Source organism: Capsicum annuum, chromosome 6, assembly GCF_002878395.1.
Source record: "Capsicum annuum cultivar UCD-10X-F1 chromosome 6, UCD10Xv1.1, whole genome shotgun sequence".
Lineage (NCBI taxonomy): Eukaryota > Viridiplantae > Streptophyta > Magnoliopsida > Solanales > Solanaceae > Capsicum > Capsicum annuum.
Genome location: NC_061116.1, coordinates 206976967 through 207003147, shown reverse-complemented (window position 1 = coordinate 207003147; position 26181 = coordinate 206976967). Strand labels below are relative to the sequence as shown.

The 26181-nt window shown below is 36.0% G+C and overlaps 1 non-coding gene across 1 annotated transcript; it reads left to right on the top strand.

Annotated features, from left to right (window-relative positions):
- The first annotated feature begins 22025 nt into the window (after positions 1-22025).
- Positions 22026-22132, top strand: LOC124899873. Its single transcript, XR_007057436.1, has one exon. It is a non-coding gene; the product is annotated as a small nucleolar RNA R71 (small nucleolar RNA).
- Positions 22133-26181: the final 4049 nt, after the last annotated feature.

Here is a 26181-nt window from a genome sequence, read left to right as displayed (position 1 = left end):
TATCATGTCCTCGGATCATGAGGACTCACCATGGCAGAGGATATAGATCAGCGTTCCTGGAAAATCACTGTCGAGCTTAGGACTGAGCACCTGAACCTACATTCCGAGAAAATGTAGCCCACATTCGAAGATGTGGGTTAGTACTATCGAAATGTTCCGAGCATATGGGGGTGTATGCAATTTAAATGATTAATATCATAAGCATTTATAGAAAACATGCATGATATAATAAAATACTCACATAGCTCGAATAAAATCATCATAATCATGATAGAACAAGATATCTCAAGTAAAACATGTGAGTCATCAAAGTAAGTTCTACATTCATTTCATCATGGTTTCAAGCCATCAAGGTAACCAAATCTCATACATTTCTCTTTAAAATATAGTATTGAAATCATTTCGAAAACAATAACTTTAGGAAAACCATCCTTTCAAACTTATATCATCATCTTAGATAGAAAGAAGACACACACACACAGTGGAAGATCTTATAACCGACATAAACCATGTGAGACACATGGAGTCCAACGTACAAATCACGTTGAGGAGAGCCATCCCATCCTTGCCATTAGAGTAGGACTATAAGTATCAATCCAAAAAAAACTAGTGATCACTATATATAATTAGCCCCAGTATCAGGCCCCCACGGTGGCATGTAGTTCTAGGGAAGTACCAAAACAGCTATACCTCCTGCTCGATGCTAAAGACTACTCCCGAAATTAGCTCAGATCTTTTCAAAAGAAAATCCACAACAACACAATTCAACAATTCATCACAGGAGCCATCATGCTACCCCTTTTTCATAATCAATCAAAATATGGATTTCTTTTCTCATTCAAGTTCAAAAATAACTCTTTCAAGACCAAAAGGTCAAATCAATTCCATTCTCAAAGTGTGTATAACACATAACTTCATAAATAATAATCTCAATCCAGGTTCAAAACCCATAATTCAATATTTGAGCAAAACACTTCAAGATTCATACTTTATTTAGCAAACATGATATAATTCACGTAAAATCTAGAAATTCGACCTTTAAATATGATATTCACATCAAACTCATGAAATTCATTCTCAAAACATCTAAAATATCATAACTTCTTGAACAAGGATATAAAATGTAAGTTTTTATCTCAAATTCACAATAAGACATGTAAAAATCATATATCTTTGAAAATAATACAATTTGGGCACAAGAACGAAAGGGTGTTCTTGTTGAAAAACCCCACATACCTCAAGATTAAAGACGTTGAATGAACTCCCAACTCCGAAGCTTTATTCACGGAGTTGTTAGGTGCTTCTCGTAGCCCTTGGAACAAGGATTCCGAATATATAAAAATCTCCTAAAAGTGATGGATGAATCACGAACTACCTTGACTTCTCTATAGAAAACCTTAACTTTGTTCTTGGTAATTTTGGAGGGAAGTGTTGATATTTAGGAGTTGAAGGCGTTAAATCCCGTGTTATGGAGTATAAGGTATTAATTAAACCATAACTGAACCGGATAGGACAAACAGAATTGGGCCAGGCCTGATATAGCAGGTGTCGCCTGGCCTAATGCAGTGCAATCCATCAGGTGGTGCCTGGTGGAACGCCCGTAATAAGCCAGGCGGCGCGGGTTGGATCGCCCTAGTACAAAAATGTTAAGGCCCTCGATAAGGCGGGTGGCACCTGCTAATCACCCGCTGCCACTATTTTGCACATCTAAACATGGTCCTAGGCTCGTCTAAAAATTCTGAAACTCACCTGAAACATCTTACGACCTTGCCCAATCGCAAAGCAACAAAAATCTTAGAAAACGAAGGTCGAGAAGGTCACAAAATAATTCAACGAAGATTAAAGGTCCAAAATAAAACTAAGTGTGGAAACAAAGAATAAATACTTAGTCAAATTTCTTGATGTTAAGCTCACTTAACTCATTTTGAAGGCTTTAACGATGCGGAAAATTTTTGGGGTCTTACACATTCGCACCACTTCAAATGGTTCAAACCACTTGGACCTCAGCTTACCTGGAAATGACTTCAATATTTAATTGAATGACAACACAAGTTTTCCAGGCTCAAAATCTCGAGTCAGAATATGCTTATGATGCCATCTATTGGTCTTTTGTTTATACAATTTTGCATTCTCATTGGTATGTAACCAAAACTCATCAAGTTTATTCAATTTTAGATATCACTTCTCTCCAGCAGCCTTCATATTGAGATTCAATTTCTTCACTACCCAATAAGCTTATTACTCAAGCTCCATAGGCAAATGGAAAGCCTTTCCATAAATCAAGAGATAAGGAGAGGTCCTAATGGGCATTTTATAGGATGTCCTATACCATAATGCATCATCCATCTTCTCCGACCAATTCTTATATTTTCCATTGATTGTTTTTTGCGAATTTACTTGATCTTATGATTAGACACCTCCACTTGGCCACTTGTTTATGGATGATACACTATGGCTACCTTGTGCCTAATACTATATTTAGCTAACAAAATTTTAAACCAAGTGTTAACAAAGTGCGTACCTCCATCACTGATAACCACTTTTGGTGTATCAAAATGAGAGAAAATATGCTTCTTGAAAAACTTCATCACAACACTTACATCATTTGTTGGGAGAGAAAAGATTCCACCCATTTAGACACATAATCAACAACCACTGGAATATACAAATTGCCATGAGATGATGGAAATGGCCCTATGAAGTCTATTCCACACACGTCAAAGATCTCTACTTCTAGAAAATTATTCAAAGGAATTTCATGACGCCTTGATATTGTGCCCATTCTCTGGAACTGGTCAAAACTTCAAACATAATTCAAAACATCTTTAAATTGTGTAGGCTGAAAAAAACTATACCACAATACCTTTTGAGTTTTCCTCTCTCTACCATGATGACCTTGATAAGGTGACGGATGATAGCTTCAAGTATCTTTTTAGATTCATCTCTTTAAACACATCTTATCATTATTTGATCATCACCCTACTTAAATTAAATGGCTCATCCCATACGTAACTATGAGAATAATATAACAACCTTTTTTTTATTGACTAGTGGCCTCTTGAGGATAGACACCAGCTACTAACAAATTTACTATATCAACATACCACGGAACTTCAGCTACATCCACTTCCAATAGCTGCTCATTGAGGAATTCCTTTCAAATGCAAAATGTATCATCAACTATATAATCATGGCTCTTAAGTCTCAAAAGATGATCCACTACTTGATTTTCAGCTCCCTTTCTATCAGGAACTTCTAGATCAAACTCTTAGAGTTGAAGAATCCACCAAATCAACCTTGGCTTTGCATCCTTCTTATTGAACATATACCAGATGGAAGCATGGTTGATATGAACAATATCTTTGTACCTACCAAGTATGATATGAAGATATCAAATGCATACACAAGGGCTAGCATTTCCTTCTCAATGACTATATAATTCACCTGGGTTGCATTTAAGATTTTACTTGTATAATAGATAGAGTGAAATACCTTATCATTATGCTGCCCCTATACTGCTTCAACAACCACATCACTCACATCACACATCAGCTCAATTGGTAATGCCCAACCAGGATGAATTAGAATAGGTTCCTCTATTAATTTCTTCTTCAGAGAATCAAACTTAGCCTTTTTTCCCAACAACTTGCATATTGGACCTTCTAACTTTGAGAAGTCTTTGATAAATTGTTTGTAAAATCCTGCGTTCCCAATAAAGATTCTCACCCCTTTAACTGACATCGAATATGGGAGCTTTTTAATAACCTCTACCTTGGCTATGTCTACCTCAAGTCCTCTACATGACACCTTATGTAACACCCCATATTTTACGTGTACTTGTTCTATTTATATGAAACTTGGTATATCCTTGTGGGTGTAGGTAACAGATGAGATTTTTTAGGTGAGTTTTAATAGTGTAGGTGGAATTCCTAATACTGCCCATACGTTTTAATGTGGTGCAACCAAGTTAACATCGATACAACTATTTAACTTGGAATAGTAAGCTGGTATTTGAATCTAAAGTTTGAAGTGACCAAGTGTATACAAGTTTTAAGTTAGATTAAAGGGATTAAGAACTAAAAATAGAGTATTTTGTTGAGGTTCTTGCTTGACTTAGTTAAGCTAGTAGGTGAGTCACCTACTTGAGTTACATGAACCAAGTTAATGGACCAAGTCCATGGATTATATTTAAGCCAATATTAGTAATACTTATTTGGGCCCAAATTAAGTAATAGAGGAAGGAAATATAGAAAGGCCCAATAACTTATACCAAGGCCCAATCTAATTAAGCCCAATAATGGATCAAATAAGTAGGTGCATCACCTACTTTGACCTTTTGAGCAGCTTCATCTCCTTAAGTAGCTGCATCATCTACTTGGACCTATTTGACCAATTTGAGGCCAAAATACAGCCAAGTAGATAGACAAAATAGGGCTATTAAAAGGCCAATTTGCTGGTTATTTTCCTTTATTCCTAAGTCACAAAAAGGATTATATTTCACAAATCCTTTCTACTTTCTCTAAAACAACAAGAGCAACCCTATATTTTCTTTTAGGGTTCTTGAAGAAACCCCAACTTTTGCAGCCCAAGGTAAGTGAAAACACTTAAAGTTTAACTTAATTTTCCCATAGAAGATTAGGAAAACATGTTATTCATGCTTAATTTTAAGTCTAGGATAGAATATAAAGCAAGCTAAATGCTCACTTTTTCTTTGTTATTAAGAGACTTTTCTTTTCTTTTTTGGATTAAAGTGCGAATAAAAGTTCTAGTTCTTGAAGAGTTCAAGTTAAAATGATAATTGTAGAAGATTAAGGTAAGGTGACTGCTCCATTTTTTCCTCCTTATATATGAATTTAGGAAAGAATTATTGATTTGTTGTTATTGAGAACTCAATGGATTATGAGTTCGATATTTGATTGATACAATAAAAAATATTTGGGCTTTTTGTGGACTATTTTATGTGTCTATGCTGGGAGATTCTAGGTTGATGTTGGGGAAAGGTGTGAGTATTTCGTATTAAAATATAAAAGAAAGGTATGGTGGCACACCACAAAATTAATGTTGCATATATTTATTGCCTATGTTGTTTAGTGTATCGTTTGGAGGGTGTAATGAAGCCAAAGTAATTTTGAGGGATTTTATATGAATATGTATGGTATGTAGATGTAATTGTAGGAGAAAAAGGTTAAAATAACACCCTTTATTGATAAATTAAGAGATCACTTCCTGGCTACTATTTTGGTGAAGTTAAGTAGCCCAATTGTGTCAGTTTTTTGATAATATTAGTTTACCATATATTTTATTGTAGATAAGTAATTTAAAATGTGGGAAGTCAATTTGGGTTACTATTGGAGTTATTCAACCAGATATATAAGGCTACTCTATGTCGTATTCTTTGGAATGAAATCCAACACGTGGTGCAAAGGAAGCTTCTCAAGCTTTCCCATAGTAAATGATACCTAGTAACAACACATGATCTCCTATCTAGCTAACGACCTTGATCTCACTCCCTAACGTGTTAAAATACCTCACCATATTCTTATTATCAAGTCTGCATTTTTACATTCACTAGCAAGTGTCAAGAGTTGTCCTTTAAGTTATAAATATTTCATTCATGTACAATATTCTCCATTTATTATTCAAAGGTATCAAAATTCTATGACCACCAAAGTAACAATCTCAAAGGCTAAATAAACTAAGTAATTCAAATTTGTATTAAAGTGGGCGGTAGTTCAGGGGAATTAGCCTAGCATGGGCCGATCCCTATACCTTTATATATGGGTGGAAGCTCGGGGTTGTAAGTCAGCATGGGCCTATCCTAATGTTTATATATGGGTGGAAGCTTAGTGGTATAAGCCTAGCATGGACTGATCCCGATTTGTCTATTTACCATTGATCAACTGGTCATTTGTGTCATATGGATTCCAATTATTACGAAGTAAGAATGGTAAAATGAAGAAAAAAATATAATGTACCTGACCTTACAAGTATATATAAAGGTATTCTACTAGCACTTTGTGTACATTTGTATTTGATTTTGATTGAGCTCCTACATCATGTGTGGTTACTTTTAGCCTTACATATTCAATACACATTTTCGTACTAAAGTTCCATATAGCGGTCTGGTATTTCATACTGTAGGCACAGGTGCTTCAGCTAATACACTATAACACCCCGAAATCTGATTTCGGAAAGTCACACGGTGCTCAAGGCTACGTGGCCTAGAGCTAACTCTTTAAGCTTCCTACTAGGTTTGAACCTTACTTTAAAATAATCTAACCAAGAATTAATGTTGTAATATACCAAAACTGAACAAAAAAAACTATAGATACTATCTAAATAACAAATACTGAAAGTCTGTAAATCAACTAGTAGTTCGACAAGCCTCTACTACTAAAAAACTAGAGAGCCATTTGGACAGACCCCCAATTGACTCGGACTAAACTAAAAATGATAACTCAAATACTATGAAATTTAGAAATCTAGAGAAGTAGGTCCTCGAACCATGAGGACTCAACAACTGTGAAAGTTTAGATAAAGATGCCTGAGGTCACTCACGCTGCAGAGACTGAGCACCTAAACCTACATTATGAGAAAATGTAGCACATAGACATATATGTGGATCAGTACTTTAAGGATGTATTGAGTATATGGGGTGAAATGCATAAATAAAACATCACCTCAACATCATAATTAGTAAATAAATGCATGCTAAATGTATATGACTCACATAAGCTTGATTATCTGAAAAACCAAAATATAGGATCATGCATAACATATCATATTTGAAAGTCTAGTGAGTCATAACGTTTAGTTCTAAAAGTTATACATAAACTTTCTCATTAAATCATACTATCTAAGTGTTGAAAGAGCTCACATCAAAATCTAAAATCTCAAACTAATAACTTTCTGTAAAGCATAATCTGAGTAACACTTGTGAGCCTCTACACTTAGTTTTCTAAAAGCTTTTCCGTTATAGTTTTCTAAAAGCTTTTCTATTATTCTTTTATTTTAGTACTTAGAGACTAGGGAGATTTAGAGAATTTGGAAACTTTGAAACTTAGGGACCTTGGGAGTTTTTTTTAACCGACACAAACCATGTGAGCTGACATGGAGTCAAACGTCTTTCTCATAGTGGGGAAAGCTGTTCTACCCTTGCCATCAGAATAGAACCTTAACTTAAGTGATCCCAATATTAGTCATCCACGTAGAAGAGAAATAATCTAAATCCTACGGTGGCACATAGTTCTGGGGTATGAGACCTTGGAATCATGCCCAACTTGGTGCTAAATACTACTCCCATACTTATGCTCAGAACTTTAGGAAGTCCACTTTAAGATAGCATAAAGGCTTATAATTAAAACTACTTATGCTTCTCTTCTTTAAATCTCAAATTATGTGAAAAATGTGGTTTCCTTGTCTTAGCTTAGGATCAAAAGATCAATCTTTGCTCTTGAAAACACTTATCGAAACTTGTCAACAACTTGCGATCATAATCTCCTTATAAATCATCACTTGTACTTAGGACTCAAAATATAAACCTTTAATGCATAAAAATCACTAAACTTCATGATCAATAATTATCTTAGAAGTTTTCATCAATCTCAATCAAGATAGTGGAAAATAACTTATAATATGAATATTATGATTTCAACATGGATATATGTAAATCTCTTGCAATTGAAGCCTTAAATAATATGATAATTTCATAAATGAAAAATAATAAGAATTGGGTATCAAACCTAACTTGCAAATCATGTAATCTATAAGAAAAATCAAGTTTTGGGGCGCAAGGACAAAGGATTTATCCTTGTTCAAACCCCACACACCTTAGATGATGAACTAGATGAACAAGCTTGCTTTTGAGATTGTATTTGTGCTCTTGAGTGATGATTCTTGGAATTCTTGGATTGAGAACTTTGAATCTTAGACCAATTTGGAAAAAGAATGGTGAAATCTTGGGGTTATTGAGATTTAATATTGAAGCCTAGGGTTTTGGTTGAGAGAAATCTTGGTGAACATAAGCATAGAATGCTTGTAATAGACTTAAATCTTGTGTTTGGACAATTTTGAGGGCTGGAAAAAATCCAAAATACCCTCTTTAAATTCCAGAACGAAGCTGAAAAAATATTGGGTCCTGATTTAATGGGCCACCGCGATGTGCCACTATCAATGTGGCTCATTGAAAACTGAAAAATGGGAAATTGGGAGCCTCCACGATGTGTAGCTATTGGTTTGTCCCACTGGATTTGACATTTGGGACCTGGAACTTCAATGTGATGTGCTGCCATCGTGATGACCTATAGAAATTCCATTTTGGCCTTCGGCGTGATACACCACTATAGCATTGGACTACTGAAATTCGACAATTAGGAAAATGGACCTCTCCGTAATGCACCAATATCGTGGAGGTCCACTGGAAATTGACAAGTATGAAATTGTCCTTCACCGCGATGCGGTGACTGCCCACTTGGCACACTTTCAACTTAAAAATGTTCTAACTTCTTCACAGAGTGTCAGAATTGGGCGAATTCGATATCGATGGAAAGCTTATTCAATTTTCCATACAATGAAAAGCATAAATCAAGAAAATTCTATATACAACAATTATTATTCATTTTAAAAGACATTCCTTAACATTCTAGGAATGAATTTTAAACTAGAAAAAGTTTGGGGTATTACAATATATCCTCTTTGGGAACATTCATCCTCGAATGTGGATAGAGAAACTGAGATGCTGAAAACTGAGGCTATAACTAGCATACACAAATGAAAGCACGACTAAACTGATTGCAAATGCCTGAACTATTAAATGAATGGCTATATAAATATAAAACTTAGATTGAAAAGATATGATCTGAGGAAACTTGTTACCTTAAACTGAATCTGAATCTGCAGCTAAAAGATGAGGATACTTGATTTGCATATTAGCTTCTACTTTCTAAGTGGCTCCCTCAACGGATTGATTTCGTCAATGAACCTTGACTAATTGGACTTCTTTGTTCCTTTGTCTATAAGTTTGACGATCAACGATCACAAGGGGAATCTCTTCATAGGAGAGGCTATCATGAATCTTTGTTCTTTCTAAGGGTACTACAACTGTTGGAACACTACTACACTTCTTTATCAAAGATACATGGAATAAGGATATATGAATGATAAATCTGCAGGCAACTCAAGCTCATATGACCCCTTCCCAACATGACTCGAGATTTGGAAGGGACCTACATAACGGGGACTAAGTTTCCATTTCTTGACAAATCTCTTTACCCCCTTCATGGGTGAAACTTTCAAATAAACCACATCGTCGACTTCAAAGTCAATATCTCTTCTCCTTACATTTGCATATGATTTCTGACGACTTTGAGATATTTTTAATCTTTTACGAATCAACTGTACTTTCTCCATAGCTTCTAACACCTCACCCACTTTAAACCATCCGACTGGTGATATATATCTCCTCCCATAAAGTGCCTCAAACGGATCTATCTCAATGCCAGCATGATAACTGTTGTTGTAGAAAAACTTAATCAACAACAAATGCTCATCCCAACTACCTTTAAAGTCTAGAACACATGCCCTCAACATATCTTCTAGAGTCTGAATGTTCCTATCTGCCAGACCATTAGTCTGTGGATGAAAAGCTGAACTAAGATGAACTTGGGTACCAAGACCATTCTGAAAGGCTTTCCAAAATTGGGAGGTAAACTGAGCACCCCTATCTGAGATAATTGACAAGGGAACTCCATGCAGTCTAACCAAATCTTGAATATGAAACTTAGCATAATATTCAACTGTATAGGATGTATGAACTGGAAAAAATGTGCTGACTTAGTCAGTCGATCAACAACAACCTAAATCAAATCATGATGACGACGCGATTGGGGTAAAACCATTCATAAAATCCATATCCACCTCTTCTCACTTCCAAGTGGGGATACCAACCTCTTGAAACACACCAATAGGCCTTTGGTGCTCTACCTTAACCTATTGACAAGTTGCACACTTAGCTACGAACTCCTCTATATAACTCTTCACACCACTTCACCAATAGATTTCCCGTAAGTTGCAGTACATCTTAGTGGCAGCTAGATGAATAGAATAATGTGCACCATATATTTTTTCCATAATCCTCTACCTAAATTCATCAACACATGGCACACATAACCTATGCTGGTATCTCAACACAGCATATCCCCCAGGAGAAGACCTCTATCTTTTGGTCTTTAATCGACTTTTTCAGTTTGACCAAACTAGAATCCATGTCTTGCTTCTCCTTCACTTTTAAAACTAGGGAAGATTCAAAACTTCTTTGAACCCAAACATTTCCTTCACCCAATCTAGCCAAACGGTGCACTTCTAGAGCTAACTCTTTCTTATCATTCTCCTTATGAGCAAAATTTCCTATAGACAATCTATTGAGGGCATTTTTCACTACATTGGCCTTGCTCGAATGGTACAACTCACTCATGTCATAATCTTTTAATAGTTCTAACCACCTTATTTGATGGAGATTCAACTCCCTCTGAGTAAACACATACTGCAAGCTTTATGGTCTGTGAACACATCCACATGCACATCATACAGGTAGTGCCTCTAAATTTTCAAGGCAAACACCACAACAACTAATTCTAGATCATGGGTTGGGTAATTCTTTTCATGAGGCTTCAACTGTCTAGAGGCATAGGCTATGACCTTACCTTTTTGCATCAAAACACAACCCAAACCAACTCTGGAGGCATCATAATACATAATAAAATCATTTGTACCATCAAGTAATGCTAAGACTGGGATTGAAATGAGTCAAGTCTTCAACAAAATGGTTAGTCGGGTCATAGGAGATACAGTAGATGAAAACCCCTCAACAAAATGTCTTTAATAACTAGCTAGACCCAAGAAACTCCTAATGTCTAATAGAGAGATAGGTCTACTTCTGTCTTTTAAGGATTAACTCTAATGCCATCGGTAGAAATAATATGATCGAGAAAGTCTACTGATCTTAGCCAAAATTCAAACTTGCTGAATTTGGTGTATAATTGAAGATATGTAAGGGTTTTCAAGACAATTCTAAGATGATCTGCATGGCCACCCTTACTACGTGAGTATACAAGGATATCATCTATGAATACTATGACAAACATGTCTAGATACTATTTGAACACTCGATTAATAAGGTTCATGAAAGCTGCTGGAGCATTGGTTAGCCTAAAAGACATGACTAGGAACTCAAAATGACCATAATGGGTTCTAGAAGCTGTGTTTGGAATATCACATCCCCTTACTTTAAGTTGATGATAACCGAATCTAAGGTCTATTATTGAGAAATAACTTTCACCTTGGAGTTGGTCAAATAAGTCATCAATTCTAGGAAGAGGATATTTGTTCTTGACTGTGACTTTATTCATCTGACGATAGTCAGTGCACATACGCAAAGTACCATATTTCTTTTGTACAAATATGATGGGAGCTCCCCAGGGAGAAACACTAGGTTTTATGAAACCTTTACCTAAAAGATCTTTGAGTTGCTTTTCAACTCCTTAATATCTACAGGAGCCATAAGATATGGAGGGATATAAATAGTCTGAGTATGGGGAAGAAGGTCTATCCCAAATTCTATCTCTCTATCAGGAGGTACCCTGTCACGACCCGAGCTGAGGCCCTGGCCGCGATGGGCATCCCAAACCATCTAGGCTCGAGACACCCCTGAACTTCCCAACCCACTAGTGATATTGTCCGCTCTGGGCCTATGCCCTCACAGCTTTAAAATGCATCACTAGGGAGTAAGGCTTTCTTACTTATATACCCAGTATCCCTCCTGTGTTTTGCCGATGTGGGACTCCTTCCTAAGTTGGGGTGTTACATACCCCTAGCAAATCTTTGGGAAAGAAATCAGGAATCTTATTAACTATACTGACTGACTGAACTATTGGAGTTTCAAACTTAGTGTCTTTGACTCAAACTAGAGGATAGATGCACCCTTTTGAGATTAACTTTCTGGATTTAAGGTAAGATATGAAATGACTCTTGGGAGATACTGAATTACCTGACCACTCAAAGACTTGCTCATTTGGGAACTAAAACTTCACCACTTGGGTGCGACAATCTATAGAATCATAACAGAAATGGAGCCAATCTATACCAAGGATAAGATCAAAATCAGCAATATCTAACTCTATCAAGTCTAGTAACATGATCTTATGCAGAACAGTGATAGGACATTTCTTATAGATTTGTTTAGTAATAACTGACTTACCTATTGGAGTAGAAACCAAGAAAGGCTCAGGGATCTTTTCAAAACTTATCTCAAAATTTACTACAACTAATGGGGTCACATAAGAGAAACTTGACCTAGGGTTCAATAGTACGTAAGCATCAAACTGAAAGACATGAAGCATATCGGTAACAACATCTGGGGAGCTCTCCTTCTCTTGAAAGGATGGTAAAGCATAGAATCGATTCTAGCACTGATCGCCAACGGTACTGGAAGATGCGCCCTGAAGAGGAATTGGGCGACCTAACGAAGCTGGTCCACTAGTAGCCTGAGTCTGGGGACAAACATCTCTGTTTCCATGCTTAGCATATGTACATTCTCTAATTCCATGACCTAACTTGCCACAACCAAAATAGCCTTTCTGTATCACCAAGCACTCATCGAGATGAGTCCTACTACACTTAGCACATAGAGGATAAATGGGCTTACCACTCACACTATTCTGGGATCTTGACATAGAAGACTTACCCCACTGCTTTTTCTTGGTTTTGAGTACGGGGCACAAGATTAAAATGGTGCTAAAAAAGGCAGACGATTCTGAAACTATGAACAATTCCCCTATGAGATCTAGTATGGCCATAATTGAACTGCCCTATTCTAGATCTCTTATTTACTCTCTCCCTTTCCTTTATTTTCTCTACCTTAATCTACTAAGCATGCATTATCAATCTAGGAGGATCCATGTATTTATTGAGCATAGAAGTCCTACACCCTTTAGCCACCAACCTAGACACACCGGTCACAAACTTACTCATGCTTGACCTAGGTTCGGCCATCTGATCAGGGGCATACATAGACAACTAGGTTAACTTGAGGCAATACTCCTTCACTGTCATTAAGACCTACCTTAGGTTTATGACCTCTTCTATCTTCATTTCCCTTATCTCAAGTGGAAAGAACTTGTCTAAGAATGCATCCTGAAATACCTGCCAAGTCATGGGAGCTGCATTCTCCCTTCTACTCTTCTTCCACATTACCACCAATCATAAGCAACATAATTCAGCCTATAGGATGCCAATTCTACACTTTTCTCTTTAACAACATGCATAACTTAAGTGATCTTCTTCGCCCCATCTAGATAAAGCTGTGGGTCCTCACCTGCTTTCGACCCAAAGAATTTGGGTGGATTCATCCTCATAAAGTCATGAAGTCTAGCTACAGTTGAATCACCTTCTTGTTGATATAGAACTGCAGTATTATTTTTGGCTTGAACATTAGCAGTCACAACTTGGGTTAGCACCTGAAAGGCAATCCAAAATTTGGTATGCAACATATTCTGATTAAAGGGATCAATAGGCTGGGGTGGATGGTTATCATTCCTACGGGCATTAGCTCTTCGAGAGGCATGTTCTATCATGAAAAAACATGAGTTAATAGTAGATAGATATAGCTATAAGCATGATGGATTATGAAAGAAAGAGAGGATTTTCCTAAAATGTCCCATAGCCTCTTGCTTATGAATGTGGTGCACTTCACACCCACGATTAAGACTCTACGTAACATGACTTATCTTACTCTCTAGGACTCTTTAAACCTAAGGATCTGACACTAAGTTTGTAATGCTCCAAAATTTGATCCCGAAATGTCACATGGTGCTCAAGGATACAAGTAGCCCAGATCTAACCATTTAAGCTTGCTTCTAGGTCTGAACATTACTTCAAGATAATCTAGTCATGAAATAATGCTGTAGTATACCTAAATTAAACTGAATAAACTATAAATATTGTCTGAATAATAAATACTGAAAGTCTATAAATCAACTAGTATCTCGATACGCCTCTACTACAAAAGAATTAGAGAGCTATTGGGACACACCCCCAACTGACTCAAACTGAACTGAAATGATAACTCAACTACTAAGAAAGCTGGAGATCTGGAGAAGTAGGTCCTCGAATCATGAGGACTCACCAACTATGAAAGTGTAGATAGAGATGCCCGAAGTCACTCACGCTGCTGACACTAAGCACCCGAACATACATTATGAGAGAATGTAGCACATAGGTATATATGTGGATCAGTACTTTAAGGATGTACCGAGTATATGGGGGTGAAATTCATAAATAAAACATCATCTCAATATCAAAATTAGTAAATAAATTCATGCTAAATGTATATGACTCACATAAGATTGATTTTCTGGAAAACCGAAATATGGGATCATGCATATCATACTTGAAAGTATAATGAGTCATAATATTTAGTTCTAAAAGTTGTACTTAAACTTTCTCTTTAAATTATACCGTCTAAGTGTAAAAGGAGCTGACATCAAAATCTAAAATCTGACCCTAATAACTTTCTGTAGAGCATAATCTGAGTAAAACTTATGAGCCTCTACACTTAGTTTTCTAAAAGCTTTTTCATTATAGTTTTCTAAAATATTTTCTTTTAGGACCTAGAGACTTGGGAGCTTTAGAGAATTTGGAAACTTTGAGACTTAAGGACATTGGGATTTTTTTAATCGACATAAACTATGTGAGCTGACATGGATTCCAATATCTTACCCACGTTGGGGAGAGCTGTTCTACCCTTTACATCGGAATAGAACCTTTACTTAAGTAATCACAATCTTAGTCATCCATGTAGAAGTGGAATAATCTTAATCCTACAGTGGAACGTAGTTTTGGGGCATGAGACCTTGGAATAATACCCTACTCGGTGATAAATACTACTCCCATACTTATGCTTAGAACTTTAGGAAATTCACCTTAAAATAGAATAAGGGTTTATAATTAAAACTACTTATGCTTCTCTTCTTGAAATCTCAAAATATGTGAAAAATGTGGATTCCTTGTCGTAGCTTAGGATCAAAAGATCAATCTTTGCTCTTGAAAACACTTATCAAAACTTGTCAATACAATTTGAGATCATAATCTCCTTATAACTCATCACTTGTACTTAGGACTCAAAATATAAAGCTTTAATGCATAAAAATCATATTTAAACTTCATTCTCAATAATTGTCTTAGAAGCCTTCAATAATCTCAATCAAGATAGTGAAAAATAACTCATAATATGAATATCATGATTTCAAACATGGACATATTTAAATATCTTGCAATTGAAGCCTTAAATAACATGATAATTTCATAAACGAAAAATAATAAGAATTAGGCATCAACCCTAACTTGCAAATTATGTAATCTTTAACAAAAATCAAGTTTTTGGGCATAAAGACGAAAGATTTATCCTTGTTCAAACCCCACATGCCTTGGATAGTGAACTAGATGAACAAGATTGCTTTTGAGATTGTATTATGCTCTTGAATGATGATTCTTGGAATTCTTGGATTGGGAACTTTGAATCTTGGACCAATTTGGAAAAAGAATGGTGAAATCTTGGGGTTCTTGAGATTTAATGTTGAAGCCTAGGGTTTTGGTTGAGAGAAATCTTGGTGAATATAAGCATAGAATGCTTGTAATAGGCTTAAATCTTGTGCTTGAAAAACTTTAGGGGATGGGAAAAGTCCAAAATACCCTCTTTAAATTCCAGAATGAAGCTGGAAAAATGTAACTGGGTCCTGATTTAAAGGTCCACTGTGACGCGCCTCTATCGCGGTGGCTCACTGAAAACTGAAGAATGGGAAGTTGGGGACCACCGTGATGCATAGCTATCGCCTTGTCACTCTGTATTTCACAATTGGGACCTGGAACTTCAATGCGACACGCCACCATCGCGGTTCCCTATAGAAATGTCATTTTGGACTTCGATGCAATGTGCCACTATAGCATTGGACTACTGGAATTTGAAAATTATGAAAATGGACCTCTCCACGATGAGCCAATATTGTGGAGGTCCACTGGAAATTGACAAGTATGAAATTGTCCTTCACCGCAACGCTGTGACTGCCCAATTGGCACACTGTCAACTTAAAAATATTCTAACTTTTTCACCGAGTGTCAGATTTGGGTGAATTGGGTATCGATGGAAAGCTTATTCAATTTCCCACAAAATAAAGTGTTGAAATCTAGAAAAATCTATATGAAAAAAATTATTATTCATTTTGAAAGACATCGCTTATCATTCTAGGAATGTATTTTAAGATAGAAAAAGTTTGAGGTATTATATACACCTTCTAAGTAGTAGCCTAGGATATACTGCAGCTATTGATGCACTCCATATTAATTTAGGGATTTTCTAGTATGTTATATATATTTTGGTATTATACAATAGTCAAGAGTAGGGCGGGTGTTTGTCCCGATAAGATGTCCATGTATCTTATAGAGGCTTTGTAGATCAACGTAAAGTTAAGCATGATAGTGTCTTATCTTTTTGATGTTATGGCCTCAACGGCCAAGTCTGGTAAATATAGTTTTGGGATTATCATTTATTTCTCATTATTGCATTATATCTATGTACCGCAAAACCTTTGGTTATTATAGTTAAATGCATGAGTAGTACAAGGTTATGGATTGGTTCTCTCAGACCTTCATGGCTATGGGTGCCTATTTGCCTTATTAGGATTTGAGGTGTGACACCTTCTGACCAAGGAAGATACCTTCCATGACCAAAAAGTGGCACGTCTCCCAATTTAAAATAAGGTTGGTATTCTTAGAACGGTCTAGGACCTTGTCCAAGTTCTGCAAGCACATGTCAAATGAATTACATAAAATAGAAAAATCATCCATAAATACCTCAACAAAGTCCTCTACCATATCATAGAAGATAACTATCATGCATCTCTAGAAAGTTGATGATGTGTTGAAAAGATCGAAGGGAATCCTTCTGAATGCATAAGTGCCATAAGGGTAGGTAAAGGTGGTCTTTCCTAGTCCTCAAGTGCTATGGTTATCTGGATATACACCGAATACCCATCCATAATTGTCCAGCCAATCTTTCCAGTATTTGATTAATAAATGGAATGGGATAATGATCTTTCCTTGTGGCATCATTCAATTTCCTATAATCTAGGCAAATCCTCCTCACAGTCAATGCGCTAGTTAGAATCATCTCATTATCTTTGTTTGTAACAACAGTCATCCCACCTTTCTTCGGGACATAGTGCACTGGGCTAACCCATTTATTGTCAGATATGGGATAGACAATCCCAGCATCAACCCACTTAATGACTTCTTTTCTAACCACTTCTTTCATCACCAAATTTAGTCTTTTTTGGTGTTGCACAATTTCTTTATATCCCTCTTCCATGTATATTTTGTGCATACAGAAAGCATGATTAATTACTTTGATGTCCAACATCTGCCATCTGATTGCTTTCTTCTTTCTTTGAACACTAATAGAGCCTCTATCACCTGCATATCAGACAAAACTGCAGACGAAATCACAGGCAAAAGTATCATCCTCACAAAGAAAACCATATTTTAAATGAGAAATAAGAGCCTTGACCTCTAGTTGTGGTGCTTCATTAACGGACGCCTTAGGAGATAGTCTAATGATCTATTCAATGGCTCAAACATAGTAATTCTAGTGTCAATCAATGCCAAATCCTTAATTTACACCTTTTCAAGTACCTCAACATCACCATAGAGATCATACCCTATCAAATCTCACTCAAGTGGGTCATTAGTGTAACGCCCCAAAATTTTATCTCGAGATATCACACGGTGCTTAGGGGCATAAGTAACCCTAAGCTAACCCTTTTACTGGCATAACTCATAAGAAATTGAATAAAATGCTCAATTCTATATAAGATCAGTGGAAACAAATAACTTATCTGAACTTGATCAGTACTAATATGAACTTTACGAAATTACAACTCTACTTTTACAAAACGAAACTGAAACTGAATACATCAACTTCTACTGACTGTCTATGAAGCCTCTACTAGTATTGACTCTAGATAGCCGGGTCATGACTCCTAACTATCCAAGCTCAATACAACTAAAGTAGGGAAATACAATACTTCTCAATTTGAATGACTGATTCTAGTCCTCGGATCAAAATGGGCTCATCATCTGCTGATAGGAAGCTACAAACTGACTGAATGTGGTATCTGTGCTACAACCTGCACCTTCATTTTAAAACTCTGTAGCATATAGAAATATATGGGGGTCATTACTTTAAGAAATGCACTGAGTATGTGGGGGTGCAATGCAACATTTGAAATAATATCATAATTGTGTAGGAAAATAATGCATGCTGACAATAATTACTCTCTTCGCTTGAATCACCTGAAACATTATTTCCATAAATCATCAATAATGACACATTCCTTATAAATCTCATAAATCATTAGAATCAACTCAAAACTCTTTAAATCATGACTTAGAGTGACTCGGTAACTCATGAAACTTGAACTCTTATGGATTTGGGAGTTTCTTATAACTGACATAACTACACTATGTGAGCCGCATGGAGTCCAACATTTTGCCCTCCTAAGGAGAGAACCCCACATTGGCGGGAGTGTCGTACTCTTGCCAGGGAGTACAATCTCAGTTTCTCAATCACAATTCCATATTTGGCCATTGGCCCTCAATAATCAACATCAATCCTACGGTGGCACGTAGTTTTGGGGAAATACCATATTTTCCAGTCGGTGCTAAATACTCCTCCTAGACTCAGCTCAGAATGCATTAGGAAATCCACCTCAATCAATATCAACTCATGGGTCTATTATAAAGACCAAAACATGGATATATATATCTCATCTGTAATTTATAAACATTTTGTGGATTCCTAACTCGACTAAAAATCAAACAATCTTTCTCAACATCAGGATGTATAATTTTGTTAAGTCATGGCAACATCAATAACTTTGAGGAAATATCAAGACTCATTATAATAACTCAATCTCATGAATCATTTACTCAATAATCCAATTTGTCATAGGGAAGCTTAAAGCTCGGCACGTCTTGAAAGCAATTGAAATACCAACTCATGGTAGAAACATGAAATTCACAATATTAAATATCAAGTCATAATTTGAAAATTTTAAAATAATCGTGCATCAAAAAATTCAAGAAAAATTCATAGGACTCATTCTTGACTTTCAATCTCAAATATCGATATATATTCAATAGACAAATTTCTCATAGAAATGCTTAAATCATGACACTTATCTCAAATTGTTTGAAAATCCTCAATTCATAATAATGATGTTCAACTCATGGCATAAATTCTCAATTTAAAAGATATGGTGGTAAATAAATCATAATATCAAATCTAATCAACTCAAATCACATGAATCATCAATGAAATAGTTTTGGGTGTAACCCCCTTGCAAAAATCATGTAAATCAATAATAGAAATTATATCTTTAGGCACAAGAATGAAAGGATATTCTTGTTCAAACCCCACATACCTTAATTATGGAATTTTAGATGAAGGAACTTGATATTAACTTATGTTCCACAATATTTAGACTAGCCTCTTGATGATCTTGGATTGGGAACCTTAATTATTGAATTATTTTATGAAAACCATAGTTGAATCTTGGTGTTCTTTGACAAGATTTGGAGAGAATTTTGGAAGAGAAACCCTAGACTTTTGTAAAATGGAAGAAGAATGAGGATTTTCTCCATTTTGGATGTATATATAGAGGGTAAGAAATGAAGGGAATGACCAAAATACCCTTTAAAATACATAACTGGAATGCCATTTTTGGCCCTGGTGCGACGTACCAGTATCGCGGACCTTCACTGGTTTCGGACAAGTGGGAAAATGGCCCATGGTGCGACGCAGAGCTTGGCAAAATGTCAATTATTGTGACCTAGAACCTTGGTGCAAAATGGGGCTATCACGGAGGCTTTATAGAAATTGAAGAGTGCAATTTTGGCCTCCGGCGTGACGCGCTATGACCCGAAATGTCATTCGTCTTACGGAAAAAACTTAAAACAGCCATAACTTCTTCACCGGGTGTCCGTTTTAGGCGAATTTGGTATAGTTGGAAAGATTATTCAATTATCTATCCGTTGGTAGGTCATGGGATCAAAAATTCATAGTAGAATGAGAGATATTCTTATTTGAAGTTGACGATACCAATATCCTTCTTAAGAATTCAATCGGTAAGGGATATTTTGATTCGTACAATAGCTAGGGCATATTTGAGACCTTAATTCACATCAACCTTGATTATGAAATTACCAAGGAACCATGATGTACTATGCACGATCTTGAAACATGGAGCTAATATTGAGTTGGATTTTTTGTTTTTGGGGTATTACAATTAAACAGTAGAAGGTGGAGCTCACACTCAAGGTCTACAACTGTTATAGAAGAAAATTCTTCATATATAGAAAGAAACTTCATTGCCTTATACACATAAAAACCTTGACCCTGTCATGAGTCTTCATGGTCATCTTCCCTGCAGCCACATCAATAAGAGATTGCCAAGTTGCTAAGAATGAACGTCCCAGAATAAATAGAATAGATTGATCAGCAGCAAAATCAAGAATAACAAAATACACTAGGAAAATAAGTGATCCCACTTGCACCAATATGTCTTTAATGATTTCTTCAGGCCTTACAAGGGACTCATTAGCTAACAGTAAAATAATGGTCGTGGGTTTGAGACTTATAAGAACCATCTTCCTGAACCAAGATGTGGGTATAAGATTGATGTTTACCCCTAAATAACATAACCCTCTAGAATTTATGTCTTTCTAAATAGTGATATTCAAAGTAAAACTAAGGGGATCTTTCAGTTTCGTGGTCAATTTGTTTTGAGTCTTAGATGTGCACTCCTCAGTAAGTTCTACTATTGTATATTCTGTCAAATAGTTCTTGTTTGTCATTATGTCTTTCACATACTTTGCAAACTTTGGAACGCTATGAAAAATATCAACAAGAGAGAGATTTACATAAACCTGCTTTAAAAGCTCTAAAGTCTTCTTATAACTAGCCTCCTCTTGGTGCTTACAAATTCTTTGGGGGAAAGATGGAGGTAAAGTCTTCTTCTCCACTTTGGTTTTATAACTTGTAGCTTTTTCTTCAACCACTTTCTCCTTATTCTTTTTAGTATCACCATCAGTATCCTCAAGACTTTCTTTCTCAGGTTCCAACTCCTTTAGCTGCAAACCATTCCCAGTAGTGACTATATTTACCAATTTTGGATTTACCTTAATATCACTATGTAGACCTCTTTGTGGTATAGTTTTTTGCGCTCCTGCAATCTGACCAATTTGTACCTCTAAATCCCTTGTAATCAACTATTGACTCTTCATCTATGCTTGAGCAACTATAAGTTATTTCAACATATCTTCCATATTGCTCATTTTAGTTGTGGCCTGATTACTCTGAACTTGTTGTTGTTGATTCTATTGTATTGGCCCCCCTGTACTAATTGTTATTCTACGCCTGATTTCCATTCCATAAGAAATTGGGATAGTTTCTTCAATTTGGATTGTAAGTGTTACCATAGTTCTAGTGCCCTTGATGATTAGCGTTCCCCATATAATTGATAGAATCTGGATTTACCGCACAAGTATCCATTGCATACTTACTGTTTCCACAAATCTCACACCAAGTATTTGCCTATTGAATTGCATTAGTTGTGGTTTTCGGTTGTGTAGACCCTAACTTCATACTACTAAACTAATTAGTTATTTGATTTTATAGTACAGCAAGCTGAGTTGATAAACCAATAAACTGATCTACCTCCAACACACGTGCAACCTTCTCAGGAGCACTCCTTAGGTCAGCATGCCACTCAGTATTCCCTTATGAAATCTGATTCAGCAGTGTGTATAAGTCATTATAAATCTTCTCAAAAGATTGCCCACCTACTGCTGAATCCAAGAGAATCTTGGTGTTGGGATCAAGACCCTCTATGAAAGTATGAACCAGTACATTATTAGACTGATAATGGTGAGAGAAATTTCAAAGCAAACCCTTAAATCTTTCCCAAGCTTGGTAAAGATTTTCTCCTTATTTCTACCTGAAACTTAAAATTTTGCTTCTCGAGCATGCTTTCTTCCCTGATGGAAAGAATCTCATAAGGAATTTTAGAGACAGATCATCCTAGAAAGTGATGAAGTTTGGTGGTTTAGCATATAACCACCTCTTCGCTTACCCAATTAAAGAAAAGGGTAAGAGAATCAGTATGACATAATCAGTAGATACCCAATAGAAATATAGGTATCACTGATTTCTAAGAAAGTCTATATGTGATTTTATGGATCTTTATATGAGAACCTTGCAAATTGTCCACTCGAACGCAACAGCTATACCATATTTTTCTTTAATTCAAACTGACCACCCCTTTTGGCTTGCGAATGCAATTAGTAGCATGGTTTGTTAAGGGTATTACCACTTCAAAAATAGGCTTGGCTTCTTCTACAGCAGGAGTAGCGTGGATCTCCGCAGCTGGGGTACCTTCCGCCTTTGGATTAATTAGATCAATGAGATTAAGATCTCTTAGTTTTGCCATTTGAACTTCCTGAGCTGGATAATGGGCTATTCGCCTCTGATGAAATGCCTATTCTTGTTCCAAATAAGGCTCTACCGACCCTCTATCTCTTACCAGTTCAATACTTTGCTGGTCCTACAAAATTTAGCTGCTAAGATCAAGTCGTTAACACTTAAACTTAGTATCAAAAATAAAATTAGAAAATTCACAATTATACTAGTCTTGGGTAATGACGCCAAAAACTTGTTGTGGTCTAATGCACACGCAAGTGCTCATGATCATACAAATAGTATAGTGACTAAGATAGTCAGACATTATACCCACGAGGACTACTTAACTAACAATTCAACCAACTTTAGTTTTTGATAAGAATATATTAAGTGTATAAAAGTACCAAGACAATTGTGAAGTTTCAAGTAAAAGTACAATTAATAAAGACAAAAAAATATGCAACAATAGCAATGTGGGCAAGGTTGTAAACAATACTAGTGTGAATTCCATGGCTAAGGCACTTTTAACAATCTTACAATTTTCTATTCTTATCGTATTGGCGTCCAAAGGATTACCGTGATAGCTCCACATTGCAGTGTTTTTCTAGGCCCCAATTGTCCCTTTTCTAGTGGCTTGGCGTGATAGTGGCGCATCGCGCCAAGGCAAGAAATCAGGATCTTCAATTCCCAGCTTTTGTTTTTAAATTCATTCTGGGGTATTTGGGTCTTTTTCCACAGCCCTAATTAACCTAAAATACGAAATTTAACCTCTAAACACCCTAAGTAGTCATTATTATTTTAATTCCTCTCACAATCAAGATCCCCTTTTCAAGAACAAGAGCCCTAACTCTCAAAATTCAAGGCCAATCCTCACAAATTCACCAAGAACTTTAAGAAATTCATCCATTAAGGTATGTTACATGTTCATTCATGGGTTCCTTTCACCCAGGGAGTCCAAGTACCCAATTTAATTTCCAAGTTATCATCTTTTTCAAGGTTTATGATATCAAATTATGATTTCAGCAATGAATCTCCATGAATTATGATTTATTACTATGTTTCCATGAAATTATTATTATTATTTGGCTCTCCATGTTTTTATTAGTATTATTTATCGAACTAAACCATGATATACTACTAATATGTTGAATTCATGCTATTTCTATAAACTCCATGATATTCCTATGATTGTTTCAAACCATGAACTGTAAGTGTTTGATAAAATGCCGACAAAAGTGATTGATTTAATAAAAGCCTTCATGTTTTGTCCTCTATGTTTTAGAATGATTTTACTATTGTTGTTTTTGAGTCCTGGGGGTATTGAATACCCGAAAACCATACCTTCTTATTCAGTATAGTAGTAGTATATTACAGAAAAGCCTTTGGAACATACTAAGAGCATTATCAAAATAGTCAAATATCAGTTAATTTAACTCAGAACAATCTAGTGCTTCAATGTCTTTCAGTTAGGAGTAGGATTTAGCACCGAGAGAGTGTAGGGATGGAGGCTTCCCTATCAAATAGGTAGAGTCGTTAGTAATAGTCCTTATACTCCCAAACTATGTAGCCAACATAGGATATAAGTAGTCACTTGTAAGATTAGGCTTGACTATCTCGCACGGGTCACCCGTCAGTTCAGGCTTAACACCCTTAATATTTTGGACATTATATCAGTATAGTGGATCCACAAAGTCAGTGTTAGTACCCGTGGTACGGTATTGACACCTTTTCAACTGGGGTTACAGGTTGGACCCCGATTAGCTTAGATTGAGGCATGTTGTATAGATGATACCTCCCAGTCTTAGTCTTAGTCTCAGTTACAATATCATTTCAGATATTCAGTTCTAGGGTTGTTTGACCAAAGCATACATATTTCAATTATATCAGTATTTCAGTATTTATAGATTTTTCTTAGTTTATGTTATATACTTGGTCATGCATCCTTAGTATCTACAGATTTTCACATATCTTTAGTATTTCCAGATATTTATGCATACTCAGTGTTTATAGATTCTCTATATTTTTAGTATCTGCAGATTCCATGTTCTCTATTCAGTATTCCATGTTCTACATGCTTACTTTGTTAGTTATCATTCCTGTTCATGAAACCATGTATATCAGTCTACCTCATTTAGCATACCAGTATATTTAAAGTACTGATTGCATATTTTTATTTTACGCTATGATGTATCATATCATAAGGTTCTGATACTCAGTTCTTGGCTCGCTATTAGACTTATCATATCCTTAGCAGTAGCAGTGGTAATTCCTCATACTTTGAGGACAGGCTTATTTTTTTTCAAGTCTCAGCTTTGTAGTTAGTTGGAGTTAGTTGGGGCCTATCCCATCAACTCACAGTCATTCAGTTTTAGAGGCTTTTCATACATTTGAGTTAGTTATTAAGTATTTTATAAGATTCACACATTTATTTCTAGAGATTCATGATGCAGTAGTTGTTTCAGTTATTAAAACCTTATGGCATATCAGTTATTCTTCCACATTCATGATTATTTTATTTAATACTTGCAGTAGGTACCGGCTCATAGGTTAGCTTATGGTCCTTCGGGACTGTAAGTACTGTGTGACGCCCAGGGTGTACTCTTGGGGCGTTACACTATTATTGGTAAATAGTGATGCTTGGACATATAAATATGCCCAAGATCATATGCCTACCCATAAATGCAATGAAATTCCCATTCATTGCTGCAATGATAATCTAGTAAGCTACTCAGGTGTTGTTTAAACCTTTCTTCATGTTGTGGTCTCCTATTTCATTTACCTCCTCCAAAAATATTTCAGATAAACCCTAGTCTTAGAATGACAAGGACATGGAGGCCAAGATCTATAAAGGTGATTCCAAGTATTTCTTGAGTAGATTTTGATAGATTGGATAGCAAAAGGCTCATATGAAAGGCTCTTCACTATCTATAACAGCAAAACTCTCCCACGAGGTAGGTTACTATTTAATTATAGTATATTCAGGTTAGATACATATAATACCTTTAGTTTTAATAAGAAACTTTATTACTAGCCGTACGAACAAGGGATTTGGACATATTTGATAATTAACTAAATCTAGGATGATAAATTGATAAATTTGGTAATGTATTGTAACATCCAACATTTTCAGGCTAGACTTTAAACCGCCGTACCTATGCATGTAAACTTTAATTCCATGATTTGCATGTTAATACATGTGTCATGATCATTATCCTAGTGGGTAAATTGCTTTCCAGGTGAAATATGTTCATAAGAATTACTTAGAACAAAGTTGAGCTAAGAGCCTTTGATTTGTCCAAGTTTGGTATTTGATTATATAAGGGTCTACTTTGAACGTGAATAACATTTGATGTACGTGGAATTTTCATCTCAAGACCCACCAAATTGTTGATAATTGAGTCATATTTTCAAGGATACAAATTTTACCTTAATCCAATACCTGAACAAGAAGTTATACCCATTTTCGTGAGAGGCAATGAGGTCACATGCTAAGCCCGCACCGCAGGGATTACAGTTCTGGACTTGAGTGTGCATTGCGGGGTCTACTCCCATGGGCTAAATGGTAGAATTGCCTGGCCTATTCCCACACTGGTTTAAATTTCTTAAGGGTCAAGGGT